Source organism: Equus caballus, chromosome 19 (genome assembly GCF_041296265.1).
Source record: "Equus caballus isolate H_3958 breed thoroughbred chromosome 19, TB-T2T, whole genome shotgun sequence".
In the NCBI taxonomy this organism is placed as follows: Eukaryota; Metazoa; Chordata; class Mammalia; order Perissodactyla; family Equidae; genus Equus; species Equus caballus.
This window is the reverse complement of record NC_091702.1, coordinates 22,626,484-22,644,790: the sequence shown is the minus strand read 5'-3', so window position 1 is coordinate 22,644,790 and position 18,307 is coordinate 22,626,484. Positions and strand designations below refer to the sequence as shown.

Sequence of the window (18,307 nt, the reverse complement as noted above, 5' to 3'; positions counted from 1 at the left end):
TCTTCCCTGAAGAAGGAAGTACAAAGTTTTATGCTGGGATTCAAGGCCCTGCCCAGTTAGATCCGCTCATACACCTACTGTATCTTCATTACACACCCACGCCCCTGAACTCCAGCAATCTCAACTATTATTTTGGTCCCTGTACAGGCTCTGTATTTCCTTCTTTCTTTTGTTCATTCTTTCATTCAACAGATATTTATTGAGCACCTACTAGGTACCTAGACAAGAGGGATAAAGTAGTGGGCAAAGCAAGATTCCTGCCCTCACAGAGTTTACATTCTGGTGAGAAAGACAGGTACTAAATATCATTAGATCATCTTTATTTTTGTGCATGTCTGAAAAAAATGTAAAATTCCCTGTAAATTGTACCATTTGAGAAACCATCACTGTGGACGTTTTGTGACCATTTTTATAGACATTTTTCTGTACATACATTGCACCCCCACACACAGGCAAACACACACATGCACTTTTATATAACAGAATAAACTATACACTTGCTTGTTTTCAACTCAAGAAATTATTAAGGAAATCTTTTCATGCCACTGAGTTCTAATAGAGATCGCCTTTCTTAATGTCCACACAGTATTCTATTGACTGTATTGACTGCAGTTTGCTTAACCCTCCTAATGGCATTTATGTTGTTTTCATTGTTCCAGCCTGAAGTTCTCTCCCATTCGTTAACAGATATTCACATGTCTTGAACCCTCAGTTGCTTCAGCTGTCTGCTCAAATGTCAGAAAAGCTTCCCTGAGCAGCGCGTGTAATACAGCACTGATCCCTCTTTTCCTGTTTTATTTTCCTTCAAAGCACAGATCTGAAGGAACTGAGGGTTCAATTCATATGACTATTTTTAATGAACGAAAGGGCTTTTCAGACAGGAAAAAAAAACAAAGGAAAATATGAAAGGCCACAGAGTTGGTTGTGGAGGAGCTAACACGAGACAGCAGAGCTTCTGACTCTTGGTTCTTCTGCCATAAACACAATCCTCCCTTTTAAAAGGAGGAAATTTATCTCCAGCAATTAATACTTTGCTGTCTTTCTATTAGAACCTAGATAGTGCTCATCAAACTGTAATATGCATATGAATCGTGGGGATCTCGTTAAAATGCAGAGTCTCATTCAGTAGGTCTGGGGTGAGGTTGGAGATTCTGCATTTCCAGCAAGACCTCAGATGTTGCCAGTGCTGCCAGTCAGTGGATCACTCTTGGAGTAGCAAGAATCTAGACGTTCATAGATGGCTAAAGTTTTAGAAAGATAACGCAAACTTTGTAGTTGCATTGCCTTCCCTGCACCAATTATTTGTTCTACCATCAAAACTCCATCAGGAAAAATTCCCTTCAGTTTCTATTGCTCTTCCCATCCCCAAAGCTAAGGCCAGCTTTCTACACACGTGGGATGAAGCTCTGCTTTTCTTCTACCTTCCCCATTGCCTCTTGGCCCACTACACCTGTTCTACTTTCAAGCCTGCTTTCTCTTTATTTAACTGATTTTCTCAGTTCTGTCCTTGGATCAGGGTGTTGTCCCTACGTGTCCTCCCCAAATGTGTTCATTTACTATGATATCTTTATCTACAGTCATGGGTCTCAACCCTGGGTTCACCTTAGAATCACCTGGGGAGAGTGTGAAAAAACGTTGATGTCAGTGTCACATGTCAAACCAATTAAGCAAAAGTTTCTAAAGGGAAAGCCCAGGCGTAAATGTTCTTAACATTCCCCAGTGATTCTAATATGCAGCCGTGGTTAAGAACCACTAAGTTCTAGATGGATTATAAGGATCACCTAGTAGCTGAGGTCTCTCACCTGAGCTCCCTATATGAAACTTTTTTTTAAACAGCTTTATTGAGGCATGATAAATACACAATAAACTGCAAATATTTCAAGTCTGGTAAGTTTTGACATATGTATGTGTCCTGAAACTTTCATCACAAAAGAGATAATGAACATAAGTGTCACTCCCAAAAGTTTCATCATGGCCCTTTGTTATCCCCTTCCTCCTTTGCCTCTACTCCCTAACCCCAGGTGACCACTGATCTACTCTCTGTCACTATTGAATTGTTTGGATCTTCTAGAATATTCTATAAATGGGATTTATAAGAATTTAAATTTTCTATAGATGGAAACATACAGTGCCTACTTTTTGTTTTGCCTCCTTTTGATCAGCATAATTATTTTGAGATTCATCTGTTTTGTTGTGTGTATCAATAGTTCATTTCTTTTTATTGCTGTGTAGTGTTCCACTGCATGGATCTATTGCAATTTGTTTATCCATTTGTCTATTTATGGACATTTGAGTTGTTTCCAGTTTGGTGCTATTCCAGATAAAGCTGCTTTGAGTATTCACGTACAAGTCTTTCTACAGACACATGCTTTTGTTTCTCATGGGTAAATATCCAGAAGAGGAATGCCTGGGTTATATGGTATGTGTATGTTTACCTTTTTAAGCAATTGCCAAACTGTTTTCTAAAGTAGTTGCAATATTTTATATTATCACTACCAGTGTGCAAGAGTCTACGCCTAACCTGGCATCCTCAGACTTAGGGGTGGAGTGTGAGACCAAGAGAGACAGGGGAAAGAAATTGGGGCTCAGAGGAGTTAAAGAATTCACCTCAAATCAAACTGGTAAGTGTTGGAACCCATGAATATAGGTCTGTGCAAATCCAGAGCCAATTCTCAAGAGACCCTTTGTGCTTTAAGGCACCTTTGTAGCATGAAAAGAAGTCAGTGGGTGCCTAAAAGAGCTCAGCAAAGCCACTTTTTTAGGACCCACAATGAGGTCCTTTTTTATGTGTGCTAAAGACAAGGAGTCTTGGTCTTCTGTGTTTTCTAGCTCTTCTTGGAAGAGATCAAAGGTCCTGATGGCGTCATACATCCCTATGTTGACAGAAACCATCCCTGTGTCCACGAGTTCCTATCTTCATCCCTTGGCCCCACTCCCACAAACCACTAGGGGTAAAACATCACCCATGCAACCAACCAATGGCCACCACCTCTGCTCCAGGGTAGCAGTGAGCACAGTGCCTTGCTCAGGGAACCCTGTCAGGAGAAAGGGGCTCCTGCTCTGGTAGGGCGTGTCACTGTCAGCAGTCATTCTGAAAATAATAGAGGCTTTTGGTCCTGTGTTTTTCTGTTAGGAAAGCCACTTTCAAAGAATACAGAAGTGTTCCTTTCTTCCTCCTACTTTTTCTCCCTCTGCTAAAAAGTAAATTACTCCCCTATTGCTACTGTATTTGGAACAATTTCCACAGAAAGAATTCCTGCATATCAAGCCAGTAAGACACATTGATTGACTTTGACTGCTACTTATATTCTGAGACTCTATTGATTACTTAATTCCTAAGGAAGAAAGAAAATCAAGAACTGGAAAACCTGCATGCTACATGGTTACAAAAGGCTTACCACACAACACTGTGAATGTACTAATCAGCATTGAGTTGTACACTTTAAAGTAATTAATTTTATTTTATGTGAATTTCACCTCAGTGAAAAATGCCTACCAATACTTAATACTTTTCCTCGGAGATAATGTCAAAATTCTCAACATAGAAAAAGATGGTTATAATTCAGTCTGTGTAGAAGGCATATTTTAGGGTACTCCCTGTGCCGTGAGCAGAGAGGGACTGCCACCCCCCTACCAAAGACTCTTCTCAAAAAACTGGCCTAGGGGCCAGCCCTGGTGGCCTAGTGGTGGAGTTCAGCATGGTCTGCTTCAGTGGCCTGGGTTCAATTCCCAGGCACAGACCTACACCACTCGTCTGTCAGTGGCCATGCTGTGCCAGAGGCTCACATACAAAAAGAGGAAGATTGGCAACAGATGTTAGCTCAGGGTGAATCTTGCTCACAAAAAAACAAAGCAAAACAAAACCTAGCCTAGGTAGCCCCATTTTTATACTGTGGGAGTCAGTACTTTCTAGCCACAGGTGATTGACCCATGGATGATCATTTGACCCAAGAGTACTTTATTCATAGGAGATGACTTGGGCCAATTAAATTCTCTTGAGATTTTGAACTAATATACTCAGAAAGCAAGATGAGTTGGTAGTGAGCATTGGACTTTTGAAATTATATAGAGTCAGGGCTGAATTGAAAGCAAATTAAGCCATGTACAAGCTAAGTTATGAGGGCCCAGAGTTATGACTCAGCAGAGGAAACAAGAGAACAGGAGAGAGAAAGAGAAGAAAGAAGAGGAGGAGGGGCAAGAGGAGGAGAAGGATGGGGAGGGGAGAGAGATGCCTTGGTTCTGAGAATTTTCCTGGTTCTATTTTGTGGGAAGCATGACAGCACTAAAGTTCCCGTGCCCACAAGACTGCATGCTGTGTCCGGATTATCGAGTGCGTTTTAGGGCATACCTGCTTCTAAAAGCCAAAAACATTGCTAAAGACAAGTTGGCATTTTCCTGGACGGCTTCTGAAATTGGATTCATTACTGGACAAGCAATCTGCATTTCTTGTGCACTTTAAGAGGACATTAAACAATCCTAAAGGAAAGTCTTGCACTCTCTTTGGTAGGCCAGGGAGAGCTAGTCTGAGCTCTGTGTATTTTGTAAAAACACTGGCTTTTTGTGCTGGTTTGGTCACTGAATGCCTCACTTTACTGATTTGTCAAATGGGGTTGGTAATACTAGATTTAGTATTTCACAGGATTCATATGATGATCAAATGAAATGATGAGTAAAGCGCTTCATAAATCATAAATTGGTATGACAAAGTAGAGGCATCGTAGAATATGACCAGTGAATATGGAGTGCAGGCAGTGGTGAGGGGTGGGTGAATTTCTCTTAGCAAATGACATATTCGTTAAAGTTCACCTTTTGTGAAAGTCAACGATGTAGTTACCACTCTTCATTATGAATCTCCCTAGAGTACTAGGTTGGGACTGACATTATTTTTCTGGTCCTCTCAATATCTAGCGAGACACTTTGCACCTTGCACCAAATGTATTTTGCTCAGGCAAATGTATCTTGCATGGAGTTGAATAGCCGTGGCTGTGACAGACTCAGCAGGTCTACTTTTGCAGCATGAAAGTAACCCTGGGAGAAAGGCTGATAGTAAAAATCATAGGAAAAAAAAGCCCCATCCACGTTCCATACAGAAAACATACCAAGATTAAAACAGAACTCCCCGGTGTGGACTAACCTTGGGTCCTCACGCCCAGAGAAACAAGGAGAGTGGGCTGAGAATGGCGCACGAACTTGTATATCTCAATGTTGTCATTTCAATAATTTCAAGGAAGAAGTGTCAACCAGAGTGACCCATCTAATCTAAGGTATGCCCAGGTCAGTCCTTTTCTTCCATTACTCCCCGTCTCCAGCAGGATAATGTCTGAGCTCCTCACAAAGCAAATCTAGTCTCCCAAGACCCGAAGACCTCTTACTCGATTCTGCCAGTTTTTCTCCCCTTCAGCCTCCTATTTGGCATCCTCAAAATTGAATGTTGGTAATTCCTCTATGAACTGTCTCCCTCCTTTCCTCATTCCCTTTCTGGGCTCTGCCATCTTCACTACCAAGTAGAATGCCACAAGTACCATTCATTTACTCAATGTTTACTCAAGTGTTGGCTTATTCTTTAAGACGCATCTCAGTTATTACTTCCTAATCTCCAACACTGACACCATCTCCCCAACTCCACGAGGGAGCCCTTTCTCTAGGCTACTATAGTACAGACATCCTGAGCATTCTTCTCTCATTGTTTTTATCACTCAGAGGTAATTATCTCTTTACATATCTTGCTCTCCCACTAGAATGTAAACCCACACAGTCAGGGGTTTTCCTTCCTAACTTTTCCTCCGTAATTAAAACAGTGCTTGACACAATGAAAGTGCTCCATATATATTTGTGGAGTGATTAAGGGAACATATCCTAAAGAAACCATGATTTTTAAATTGTGTGATAGTACTAGAAGTATCTCTATTGAGGTCTGTGTGGCACGATCTTACAAAAGACTGACTGGCTTGTAATGGCTTGAGTATTATGCCCTACGTCTCATAGAAAAACGAGTCTCTAGTTTCATGTCTTAATTAAAAAAAATGAGCATTGCTACCCACGTCATCCTTTTCACAGTTCTTGCACATTCATGTGTCCCACAATGACCCTGTGAGGCAGGATTCCTCCTTACAGGGAGTGAAGCCCAGCACCGCTCTATAAGGTGATGTGACTTGCTGAGTTATACAGGTTGGTTACAGAGGAATCAGGATTAGAACCTGAGACTAGTGCCTGATTTGTTATGAAAGATGTTCATCATCTAGGGATCAGTTTTATTGACTCTGAAGGCTAAGCGGGGTAGTCAGGAAAAAAACATCTAGGTATTACCCCTGCAGGGGCAAAGCCCAAGGAGAAAAGATCCAGAGGCAAGAAGAGAGAGTTGATGTCACTCTGCCATGCCATCCTTTTCTCTTGATTCCCTGTAATGTGCTGTCCACCAGGAAGGAATAGAAGATGCTTGAATTATGCAGTGATGTGTTTCAGTTCAAATGTACTCAAGTTCAAAAATATTGATGGATACTTCAATCCAAAACCCTGGGTTAGGTGCTGTGGGAAACAGAAAGATGAGCAGGATATCTTCTGCCATAGTGAATAACTGAGTGAAGGAAAGGAATTCATATGGTAAGCATTATTCATACATTCATATATTCATACATACATTTACTTATTCAGTAAATTTTATTATGTGCCCATTACGTTCCAGGCAATGTCCTAGGTACCAGGGATACAGCAGTGAGCAAAGTTGGTGCTCTTTTGGTACTTCCAATTTATTGAAGAAGAATCAGGATAGATAAGCAGTTATCTGCCTTAAGGAGTCTGCCCAAGGAACAGCCAGTGAGGGCAGAGCAGGATTCAAACCTCAGCATGACTCCAGATCCTTAGCCACCATCCTATTCTACCTAAAACCTAGAATTCCTGAAATAAAATAGGAAATCCAATATCCAGGACCCAAGGACATCTTTGCAGAATTAGAAGCAAAACAAGACTAACTTTATGATAAATAAAATAGATAAATCAGAACTAACCTCAAGCATTCACATTATTTGTGATATTCTGTCCCCAGATCTTCAGGTGGTGAAGTAATAAACATATAGTGAAATATGAGACTCGCAATAGTGTGTCACGGATCCCTGAGACTTATTCTGCTTACGGTTATCCAAAGACATATGTTTGCTATTTCACAATAATACCTCACTACTCTAACAGCCTGTTTGCAAACCTTCTGTTATCTTAGGAGGCACAGGGAAGCAGGAACAAATTGGAGAAGAAGAAAAAAGAGAAACAGTAGGAATTGGGAATGTGGTGAGGAGGAGCCGGGCGCTGCTGCTGACACTGTAAAGCCACTGCCTGGGTCTCAGGTGGCTCGTGTTGGGCTCCAGACCCTGACTTCTGGAGTAGTTAATGAATGAAAGAAAACAGCATCACTCCTCAGGCAAGGCTCCCACTGAGAATGACCACCTTGGGTGATGTGAAAGGTGTCCTCTGTGAAGATTGGGTCCATCGCTCATGTCAAGATTAGGGGTATTATTCAGGAATATTAGAGAAGAATCTAGTAATGAAATCGTAATGAGGAGGGTGGGGTGTTTGAGCAATAAGATTCTGCTCTCTTTTGATATGAAGACAAGCTGCCCATAAACAGAGACAGGTACTCATTGAATGACATTTACAACGGCATTGTTGACTCAAGAATAGCCTGTTTCTAAGTTCAGTAGTAGCAACTCAGCCCGTTAGAATTCAAGAGGAAAACAGATCTGAGCACAGGCTTCATGATCTTGGTGTGGCTTAGATTTCAACTCAGGCAGGATTTGTGACTTCACTGGATGGTGCTAATGAAACACAGAGCACATTGACTCATTCCTGCTTGACATTTAATTTGCTGCATGATTTCTAGTATGTTCTGCCGTCTGCTGATACAGGTGTTTTTAAGATGGATAGATCATTTAAAAAAACCCGCCTTATTGTTTAAAGAGGTGGTAATACTGAAAAGGAAGCACTAAAGAGTTTAAGAGCTAGGTTCTGTACAAGTTTAAACTTTCAACTCTATTTAACTCATGAACCCTCAGTCATAATAGGTCATTTATGCCCAGTGTCTATTGCGTTTTTGTCCTCCTTAAGTTTACTATGCCTAGCAAAAATCCAGATGAGAAATATGAAGACTCTGATAATTTCTGATTAATATGTATAAAAGGAAGACATAATCTTTCTCTCAAAGCCTAGAAAATGAAGGCTTTTTGACTTGCCAAAGCCTAAAAGTAACAGGATGTGATTGGTTGACTGTATTGAAGATTTACTTGGCAATAAGGTGATAAAAGTTTTAATAACCATTGCTATGTTTTAGCAATGTTGGACAATGACACAGTAGGTCATGTCGATTTGCTGGGAAGTGGAAGAGAAAACAGAGATGAGAAGGCATCTATCTAAAAGGTAGGTGAAATATTTGTTCAGCATATGCTCTGTGGGAGAAACTATGCTGGATGTGGGGATATATAAAGAGGAACATCCAGGAGAATGAAGTGGTCAAGTGCTGGCATCCAAGATACACAAGCTTGCATTTGAATCCTAGCTCTGCTGCTCAGTGCTGTTGTGAGGCTGTTCTGATTCTGGTTGCTGTGTAACAAATTACCCTAAAACTCATTGTAAAGCAACAACCATCTCTACCTATTTTGTGGGTCAGAACTTCAGAAAAGGCTGAGCTAGGCAGTTCTTACTTGGGGTCTCTCATAAGGTCGAAGTTAGGTGTTGGCTGCAGCTGCAGTCATTTGAAAGCTCGACCAGGTTGAACCAGATACGAGACCAAGATGGCCCGCTTACACAGATGGCAGCTGATGCTGGCTGTCGGCGAGGAGCTCAGCGACATTCAGGTGATACTCCAGCATGGCAGCCTTTGGGATGGCAAAATTCTTACGTGGTGGTTTTTTTTCAGCCAGAGCAAGTGTTCCAATGGAAGCTGGTGGAAGATGCATGGCATTTTATAACAAAGCCTTGGAAGTCACAAAGAGTCATTTCAGCCATACTCTATTGGTAGAAGCAGTCACAACCCCATAAGGGGCTCTCCATAGGGGAATTAGATGCTGCCCTTTGACGGGGGAGTGGCAAGGCCCCATTGCAGAGGATGGAAGGATGGCTGCAGCCATCTTTCTAACACAAAGTCTGCCACATTGGGCTTGAAAAAGAAACCTCTCTAAAGCTCAGTTTCCCTGTCTGTAAAAGGAAAATAACAATATCCTATAAATAACTGTTGTGACAACTAAAAGAAATAATGCTTGCAAGAGGCTTAGCCCCATGCTGAAAACCCAGGAAGTGCTTAATCAATGTTCACTATTAACAGAGTCCTGGACCCGGTGGTACTTATTCTGGCTCCCACTTTACAGGATTAGGATACAGAATCATGTCACATTTCAAATTATAAGTGCCTCCAACCCCCCCTGTTGCATATCCTTGAGGAGATTCTTTTCTCTTCCTTGGGGTCTGAGCTCCTGTGAGAATATCAACATCTTCATTAAGTTCTAGTCACTCACCTTCCTGACACTGCTCCTTGGGTCCCGTCTTTACTAGGGAACTTTCACATCTTTGGTAGTAACGGTGACTCTTTCTCCCTAACACTGTCAATTAAATTTTAGCAATAAAGATGATTTATATTCAACAAAAAAAAAAAGAAAAGAAAATTACTTATTAAAATTACTTATTGCTGATGATGGGATCTCCATAAAGGCTGCTCAGCCTTTCTTATGACAGCTTTTTCATTCTAAACCCTGTCTTCTCTCCCCAAGCTCCAAACCATGCCCCCAGGCCTTTCCCTGCTGAAGATGACTCATTCCTTCTCTCACTGAAAGAAAGGAGGCCTCTTCAAACAGGAACTTTCTCGCCACCGTCTCCTCCATTTCCACACTTAGCCCCACCTGCACCCACTATTTCTTCTCACCTTTTGTCTCAAGACGAAGACATACCTCTTCTGGTTTCTAAGGCTAAGTCCTTCAGTTGTGCACTCAGTTCTCATTCTTTCCATGTTCTGTGGAACATTGCTACACTGTTTATACCTTCTCCTACAGCTTCCATTCCTTCCTCGAGATCAGCGTCATGCCCTGAGTCTTAATGCCACAGTCTTTCCTAGTTTACTAAATCAACAGCGACAACCAACCACATCCTTTTCTCAGTTTTCCTTGCCTGTCCAGCTACTGTTCTCTCCCTTCCTTCACCGCAGACCTCACTGCCTACAAGCCCTCACCACCACTCATTCTTCACTGCCTGCAATCTGTCTCCTGCCTCATCTTTCTAGAAACTGTTCTTGCAAAGGACTCCTGGGGCTTCCTGTTTTAAGCCACTGAGTTTTGAGGTGGCTTTTATGCAGTCATAGCTAACAATTACAGTGGTCCAACCAGGGTCTTGACTTGTGTGACAGTTGCCAAGCCCACTGTCTTTCCACATTAGCAGGCAATGGAGAGGAAGGCTAATGCATTCTTGTGGGAGCTTTGACTTTCAAGTGGAGGAATCATATCGAATATTTAGAACTTTTTTTTTTTAATCTGAAACGCTCACATTAGGGAGTATTGTGGGTCAAGGGAATGGGGGTAAATATTTCACTGTATGGATATGGATATGCCACATTTGTCTATCCATTCGTCAGTTGATGGAAGTTGGCTATTATGAATAATGCTGCTATGAACATTTGTGTACAGGTTTTGCGTAGACATGTTTTATCATTTCTCTTGGGTATATACCTAGGAGTGGAATTTCTGGGTCATATGGTAATTTTATGTTTAACTTTCTGAGCATTTGCCAAACCATATTCCAAAGCAACTGCACCTCATATATTCCCACCAACAATGTGTGAGGGTTCCAATTTCTCCACATCTTTGCCAATATTTGTTATTGTCTTTTTGACTATAGCTGTGCTGGTGGGTGTAAAGTGATATCTCATAATAGTATTTTTTTTTTTTTTTTAAAGATTGGCACCTGAGCTAACAACTGTTACCAATCTTCTTTGTTTTTCCTTCTTCTTCCCCTAAAAGCCCCCCAGTACATAGTTGTACTTTCTAATTGTGAGTGCGTCTGGTTGTGCTACGTGGGACACTGCCTCAGCATGGCCTGATGAGTGGTGTCATATTCGCACCGAGGATCCGAACCCATGAAACCATGGGCCGCTGAAGCTGAGCATGTGAACTTAACCACTTGGCCACAGGACAGCCTTTCATTATGGTTTTGATTCACATTTCCCTGTAAGTAATGATGTCAAGCATCTTCTCATGTGCTTATTTGCCATTTGAATATTTTCTTTGGAGAAGTGTCTATTCAAATCATTTGTTGATTTTTTAAACTGTGTTGTCTTATTGTTGAGTTGTAATAGTTCTTCACATATTCTGGATACAAGTCCCTGATTTGATTATGATTTGCAAATATTTTCTCCCTTTCTATATGTTGTCTTTTTACATTTTTGATAGTGTGCTTGAAGCAGAAAAGCTTTAAAATTTTGATAAAGTCCTATTTATCTTCTGTGCATGTATGCCTATGTTTTTTTGTGTCATATCTAAGAAATTGTTGCTTAATCCAAGGTGGTGAAAACTTACTCCTATGTTTTCTCTAGAATGTCTAGACTTTTATAGATTTCGCTCTTAAATTTAGGTCTTTGTTTCACTCTGAGTTTATTATTGTATATGGTGTGAAGTACGGGTCCAAGTTTATTCTTTTGCACATGAATTTCCACTTATTCCAGCACAATTTGTTAAAAGACTGTCCTTTCTCCATTGAATAGTCTTGGCACCCTAGTTGAAAATCAATTGACCATAGTTATATGGGTTTACATCTAGATTCTCAATTTTATTCCATTTATCAACATGTTTATCCTTATGTCAGCACCAGACCATCTTGATTATTGTAGCTGTATAATAATTTCTGAAATTTAAAAGTGTGAGACCTCCAACTTTGCTGTTCTTTTTTAAGATTGTTTTGGCTAATCTGTGTCCCTGAACTTCCATATGGATTTTAAAATCAGATTGTCAATTTCTTTCTTTTTTTCTTTTTTTGGAGGAAGATTCACCCTGAGCTAACATCTGCTGCCAATCCTCCTGTTTTTGCTGAGGAAGACTGGCCCTAAGCTAACATCCGTGCCCATCTTCCTCTACTTTATATGTGGGACACCTGCCACAGCATGGCTTAACAAGCAGTGCTAGGTCCACACCTGGGATCTGAACCAGCAAACCCTGGGCCACCAAAGTGGAACATGCGAATTTAATGGCTGTGCCACAAGGGTGGCCCCCAGATTGTCAATTTCTTAATAAAAAAAAAAAGGCATGTGGAATTTTGATAGGCGTTGAATCTGTTGAATCTGTAGATCAATTTGGGAAGTTTTGGCATCTTAACAATTTTAAGACTTTCAACCCAGGAACGTGGGATATCTTTCCACTTATTTTGGTCCTTACTTTCTTTTAACAATGTTTTGTGGTTTTCAGTGTACAAGTCTTGCACTGTTCTATCAAATGTATTCCTAAGTGTTTTTTTTTTTTTTTTTCCCTAAAGATTGGCACCTGGGCTAACAACTTTTGCCAATCTTTTTTTTTTTTCCTTTTTTTCTGCTTTTTCTCCCCAAATCCCCCCAGTACATAGTTGTATATTTTAGTTGTGGGTCCTTCTAGAGTTGTGGCCATATTTTATTCTTTTTGGTGCTATCAAATAAAATTGTTTTTTTAATTTCACTTTCTGTATGGTTCATTGCTAGTGTGTAGACATACAATTGACTTTTGTATATCGAAATTATATCCTGCAGCCTTACTGAACTGGCTTATTAGCACTAACTTTTTTTTGTGGATTCTTTAGGACTTCCTATATACAAGATCACGTCAACTGCAAATATGATTTTATTTCTTCCTTTGCAATCTGGGTCCCTTTACTTCTTTTTCCTGCCTCATTATCCTAGTTAGACCCTTCAGGACAAGTGTTGAATAGAAGTAGCAAGGATGAACATTCCTGATTTTAGGGGGCAAGCTTTCAGTCTTTCACCATTAAGTATGAAGTTTACTGTGGGTTTTTCAGAGATCCTCTTTATTAGGTTGAAGTTCCTGTTTATTCCTAGTTTGTTGAGTGTTTTTATCATGAGAGATTCTTAGATCTTGTCAAATGCTTTTTATGTGTTTATTGAGCTGATGATATTGCTTTGTCCTTTATTCTATTAATATGGTGTATTACATTGGTTGATTATCATATATTGAGCCCACCTTGCATTCCTGGGATAAATCCATTTGTCAGTGGTTTATCCTTCTTTTTATATGTTACTAGATTCTCTTTGCCAGTATTTGGTTGAATATTTTTGTATCTATAATTACAAGGTATATCAATCTTTTCTTGTGGTTTTACTCATTAAAAAAAAATTTTTTTTGAGGAAGATTAGTGCTAACATCTGCCACCAATCCTCCTCTTTTTGCTGAGGAAGATTGGCCCTGAGCTAACATCCATGCCCATCTTCCTCTACCTGATAATGTGGGATGCCTGCCACAGCATGGCTTGATAAGCAGTGTGTAGGTCTGTGGCTGGGATCTGAACTGGCGAACCCTGGGCCACTGAAGCAGGGAGCAAACTTAACCGCTGTGTCACCGGGCCGGCCCCTTAACTCATTTTTAATAGATCTAAGGTAGTCCATAATATAAATGCATCGTTCTATAAAGGAATATTTAAATTGCCTTTTTTTCCTGTAATAAGCAGTGCTGAAATAAACATCCTTTCACATACTTACATATAAATTCATTTTATTTCTTTAGACTTCTAAATATGTCTGCTTAGTTAAAGCATATGTTCATTTTAAATTTTAATAAATATTTCCAGATTTTTCCAAAAAGTTGTAACAATTTACATCTTCCCAGAGAGATACGTGATTATATCCCCATATTTTTTCCAGTGTGAGATATTTATTTTTTAAATTTTTGCCAAAGGATCAAATATTTCTCAATTTTCCTAACATGTACCAGGGTTGAACATTGTTCCCTATATTTGCAATTTACATTTCTTCTATAAAATGCCCATTTATTCGCTTTGTCTATTTTTTTTAATTGGGTTGTTTTTGTTCTTATTAATATATAGGAGTTTTTGCATATTAAAGATTTTAATCCTTTGTCAGTGAGATTTTGCAATTATTTTCTCTATTTTAATTAGTTAAATGTGTCAATCTTTTCCTTTCTAGCTTTTAGGTTTCTTTTTACCCTTACCACCTCACCCATCCCATGGTTACACAAATATCCTTTTTTAAAAAAAATACTGTATTCATTTTTTATTGCTGCTGTAACGAATGAGCGCAAATCCCTTCTTATTAAGCAAGCTGAATAAACCAAACCAGAAAGATGCCTAGAAGGTGCTTTGATGACAGAGGGAAAGAAAATCCCAGGGCTTGGTTCTGAAGGGCCTGACCTTGCTGCAAGGCTGAAGACCTCAGGACGGGCAGGCCCATGGGTGAACGGGTCCATTTCCTGGAGATCAGAACTCCTCTGGAGAAACCTAGCAAGAACTCAACGGGATGCCTCAGCTAACCTTGGCCTTCCAACACGAAGGTCTTCAGAACCTTCAGAACCCTTGGTTCCATATGTTTACTTTTTTCTATACCATTTTTATTTCCTAACCCCTGTGTGGTAGCATCTGAAACAAGCTTTGTAGAAACGTGGTGTGTTCCCTGAGTAGTACGAGTGCTGGGATTGGCTGGGAAATTAATTGTAGTTTGGACAGAAGCCCACCTATCTCAGAAGAGTCCAGTCTTGGTAGAATCATGAAGTTAAGGACTTTAGATTGTGTAGGTCAAGTTGCCTTACATTGGCACGAACCAAGGCTCAGAACCCAGAGTTCTCTCTCTTTGCTTCTGGGGAGTCTCAGTCTGTTGTGCAGAGGGACGATCATCCCTTAGTCAAACATCTGACTGTTGGATGAGTAACCTGGTGCCTTTTCTTTTACCAAGAGGGGAGAGGGTGGCAGTGAAGGGCGAGACTCGAGCCTGAAGGTCACAGCTACAGCTGCTGGCCCTCTAGTATTTGTTTACACCCGATTTTAACACCACAGTATTTATGAGAGAAAGTCAATGTGGGTACCATTCTTGTTCACATCAGTTCAATACAACCACAACCACAGAGGTCCTGAAGGGTATTTGGCAGGCAGCACAGCACTGGGTCAGAGTACACCAGCCTCAGAAATTCACTGGAGCCAGGCCTGGACCCTCCGCCAACGCTTACTTAAACGCCTTGACCAAGTTACTTAAGCAGCCTGTGCTTCAAGGGGACAGCTGCGCTCCCCTCGAAGGGTTGTGATGAGGCATAAATGAGATAATGCATGTCAAGGACTTGACATGCTGCAAGGGCGCACTAACAAGTGCTCTAATTCAGCACTTTTTTACTAAAAAAACCCTAAAGCTTTCCTAAGTTCAGTGTATATTGCTTGAAAGGTAAGAAGCAAAATAAAAACATAGAAAAGGCCAAATTTGAATGAATTCCTGCAAAAAAATCTTTGAGGTTGCCCATTTTGCACATTCGTACATTCTATTTTAAGTAAGTCCCTTTGGCAATAGGAAATGTCTTAAGTGCTTTCTGTCCTAGTTGGGAACCTTCTGGTCTCTGGCGTCAGGAACCCAAGTCCAACAAGCTTAAAGACAAACGGGAACGAGGAAAGCAGGGGAAGGGATCTCACTTAGCGAACGTAAGGACGGAGTAAACTGGGCCTCCACTAGGGATCCTGTATCGCATTCTTGCTTCTTTTCCTGCCAGCTTGTTTCCTCTCACTGACCACTGGCTTTCTCTACACTGAGAAAATCAGCTGCCCCAAATTTTCAAGCTTTTCTTCTTGCAGTTCCAGACACTAGAGCAAGACTAATTTGAGTCTTAATCCCAAATGGCTGGGAGCCTGTCCCTGGAATAATGCACTTAAGTCTGGGAGGGAGTCTTGGGAGAACACAGCAACTTATGGAGAACCAAGTGGATGGAGCTGGAGGTGAGCGAGGGTGCTCCCAGTCCACCGCCCAGAGGCAGGAGCGGCAGACGAAAAAGAAGCCCGTTATACTTTCGTTCTCTCTCACTTGCCCACCGCGAAACCGAAATCTGTTTTATCTTATCTCAGCTCCGCAAAAAATAACATTACAGAACCTCAGGGTTTGGGCAAAGACACCTTAACTTTAGAAAAGCCAGTTCTCACTTATATGGATATTCCTAAGTCCTTAACATGGAAATGTGCCCCATAACGCAGGAAGGTGAACACAGGTGGTGGAGGCTGGTAGGGATCAGCTCTACAAACTTTCTGGTTCAGTTCAATTTCCAGTTGTGTGTGGATCCTGATTTTTATTCCCACTCTTTCTCTTGCCCTAAAACAGAACTCTTTTCACCTGGAGAAAAAAAGCATGTATTTGCAGATGTTAAATTAAAACATTGCGTAGCGTTGCTAGATTCATCTGTATTTTAGGAGGCAGCATCCACGGTGCATCGTTCTGACTGTAGAAATCTGCTTATCAGCCCTGTGCTACCTGCCATATCTGAATAGCACCTGCGCTATTCATTTACTTGTTTTATTTCTTTTGTAAACTTAAATACCCATTTTAATCTTGTTTTTCGTTGATATGCCAGTTGCAATTTTCCCTAGTACAGATGACAAAAACTACATAATTTAAAAGATGATGACCATGTACAGCTTACTGTTATCTTGTAAACTTCCTCTCTTTGGGAAACAATGCAAGAGTGGAAAATCATAAGCATTCAATGGCTCATATCTCTAGGAAATTTTGTTTATCTGAATTCAACATGTTTCTTTTATGACTTGTTTGGATAGAAAAAAAATCTGTACCTTCAGTCCTAGGGAAAAAAATTAAGAAGCATCCTTTATTTATCCTTTGGCTCAGGAAAAGGGAAGGAATTTTATTTCTTCAATATGGTTTTATTTACCATAAAACTAATTTTTATTATGCAATATGTAAATACATAAAAGGCTAAAATATTACAGTTAAGACTAAAATCCTTGGGGTCAGCCCGGTGGCACAGCAGTTAAGTTCACATGTTCCACTTTGGCAGCTGGGGGTTCGCCAGTTCAGATCCTGGGTGTGGACAAATGCACTGCTTCAAGCCATGCTGTGGTAGGCATCCCACCTATAAAGCAGAGGAAGATGGGCACGGATATTAGCTCAGGGCCAGTCTTCCTCAGCAAAAACAGGAGAATTGGTGGCAGACATTAGTTCAGGGCTAATCTTCCTCAAAAGAAAAAAAAAAAGACTAAAATCCTCTTTGACCTTCACCTCCCTACTCCCTATTAGAGTGAGACGAGTTATGAATTCAGACTTCATCCTTCTAGACTTCTTTCTTTGCAGCTGGCCACTGGGATTTCTGTTCTGTTTAACGGTCAGGTAATGATTGGTCAGATTTCAGTAAATGCCTTAAACCAGTAAGTCCTCCACTCATTGTCCAGTGGTTCTGTAAGCTGGAGTACACCATCAATGCATCAGGAGTTTACAGTTCTGCCTGAGCCTTCACTCCCTGTTGGTACAAGGCCTCGAGATCAGTCAGATGTGAGAGACTGGGGCCTTCTCAGGTCTTTCCTGAGAATACTGCACAGACACATGGCCTTCTAGACCCCAAGAACTATGTTACAAGCTTTTAAAAGCCCCCTGTGGACATCTTATTCTCCAGATCTTGAAGTTTGTGGCCAGGCTCTTGTTTGCCCCAAATGCAAAGGTCCTGCAGCCTCAAGTAGCTGCAGGGGTAAACCATTGCACTGATCATTTTTCAACAAATGAACTGGGTATAAGGCTTTTCCCACAGAGCGAGCTCTGAAGCAAATTACAACATAACTTCCTGCAGATGGGGATTTTCCGGGAGCTGTGAGAGAAGGCCAATAGTGAGAGCTCTGGGCATGAGACATTTTGAGGTGCTCCAAACCCAGCAAGCTCCCTCCGGTGGTTGCAGAGCTGCCAGTTTTCAAGGCTACGGTGGAGCTGGGGAGAGGGGAGGGAGATTGAGTTAAGATACCACAGAACCTGCTCTTCTTACCAAAGTTCAAATTGTTACACACCTTTGGTTATCCTCCAGAGTTCTGAAAAAGTTTTCAAAACTATTTGGGGAATTTTTTGCCAGTCCTTCTGTTGCTTTTATGGAGAAGCAAATTGATGGATGTCCTTACTCAGTCCTGTCCCGTTTATTCACTTTTGATGGAGCCGAGTGCAAGGCAGCATCATCCCTATCCACGCCAGGCGTCTGGTGGGAAATGGGGTCAACCGCAGAGCAAAGGCCCCAACCAACAAGGTCAGCTACTATGCCCCTCTGTTGATTACCACCATTCCAGAGCAAGATCTAAAGTTATCAGGTCTTTCAAAACTCAGCAGAATCTG

The 18,307-nt window shown here is 41.0% G+C and overlaps 1 protein-coding gene and 1 long non-coding RNA gene across 6 annotated transcripts in view; both read right to left on the bottom strand.

Moving 5' to 3' along the window:
• FNDC3B (fibronectin type III domain containing 3B) overlaps positions 1-18,307 on the bottom strand; it is a 357,231-nt gene that overhangs the window by 3,226 nt on the left and 335,698 nt on the right. For 3 of the 5 annotated variants that reach the window (XM_070243250.1, XM_070243252.1, XM_070243254.1), the window contains one exon: positions 16,843-17,072. The exons of the other annotated variants lie outside the window; for them this stretch is intronic. The gene's annotated coding sequence lies outside the window, so the exon portion shown is untranslated. Of the gene's footprint in view, positions 1-16,842; positions 17,073-18,307 lie in introns of those variants that run through there. 5 annotated transcript variants of the gene reach the window in all.
• LOC111769020 (uncharacterized) lies at positions 8,688-10,266 on the bottom strand. The gene is made up of 3 exons (XR_002801717.2): positions 9,902-10,266; positions 9,498-9,581; positions 8,688-8,926 (listed from the first exon to the last, which is right to left on the bottom strand). It is a non-coding gene; the product is annotated as an uncharacterized lncRNA (long non-coding RNA).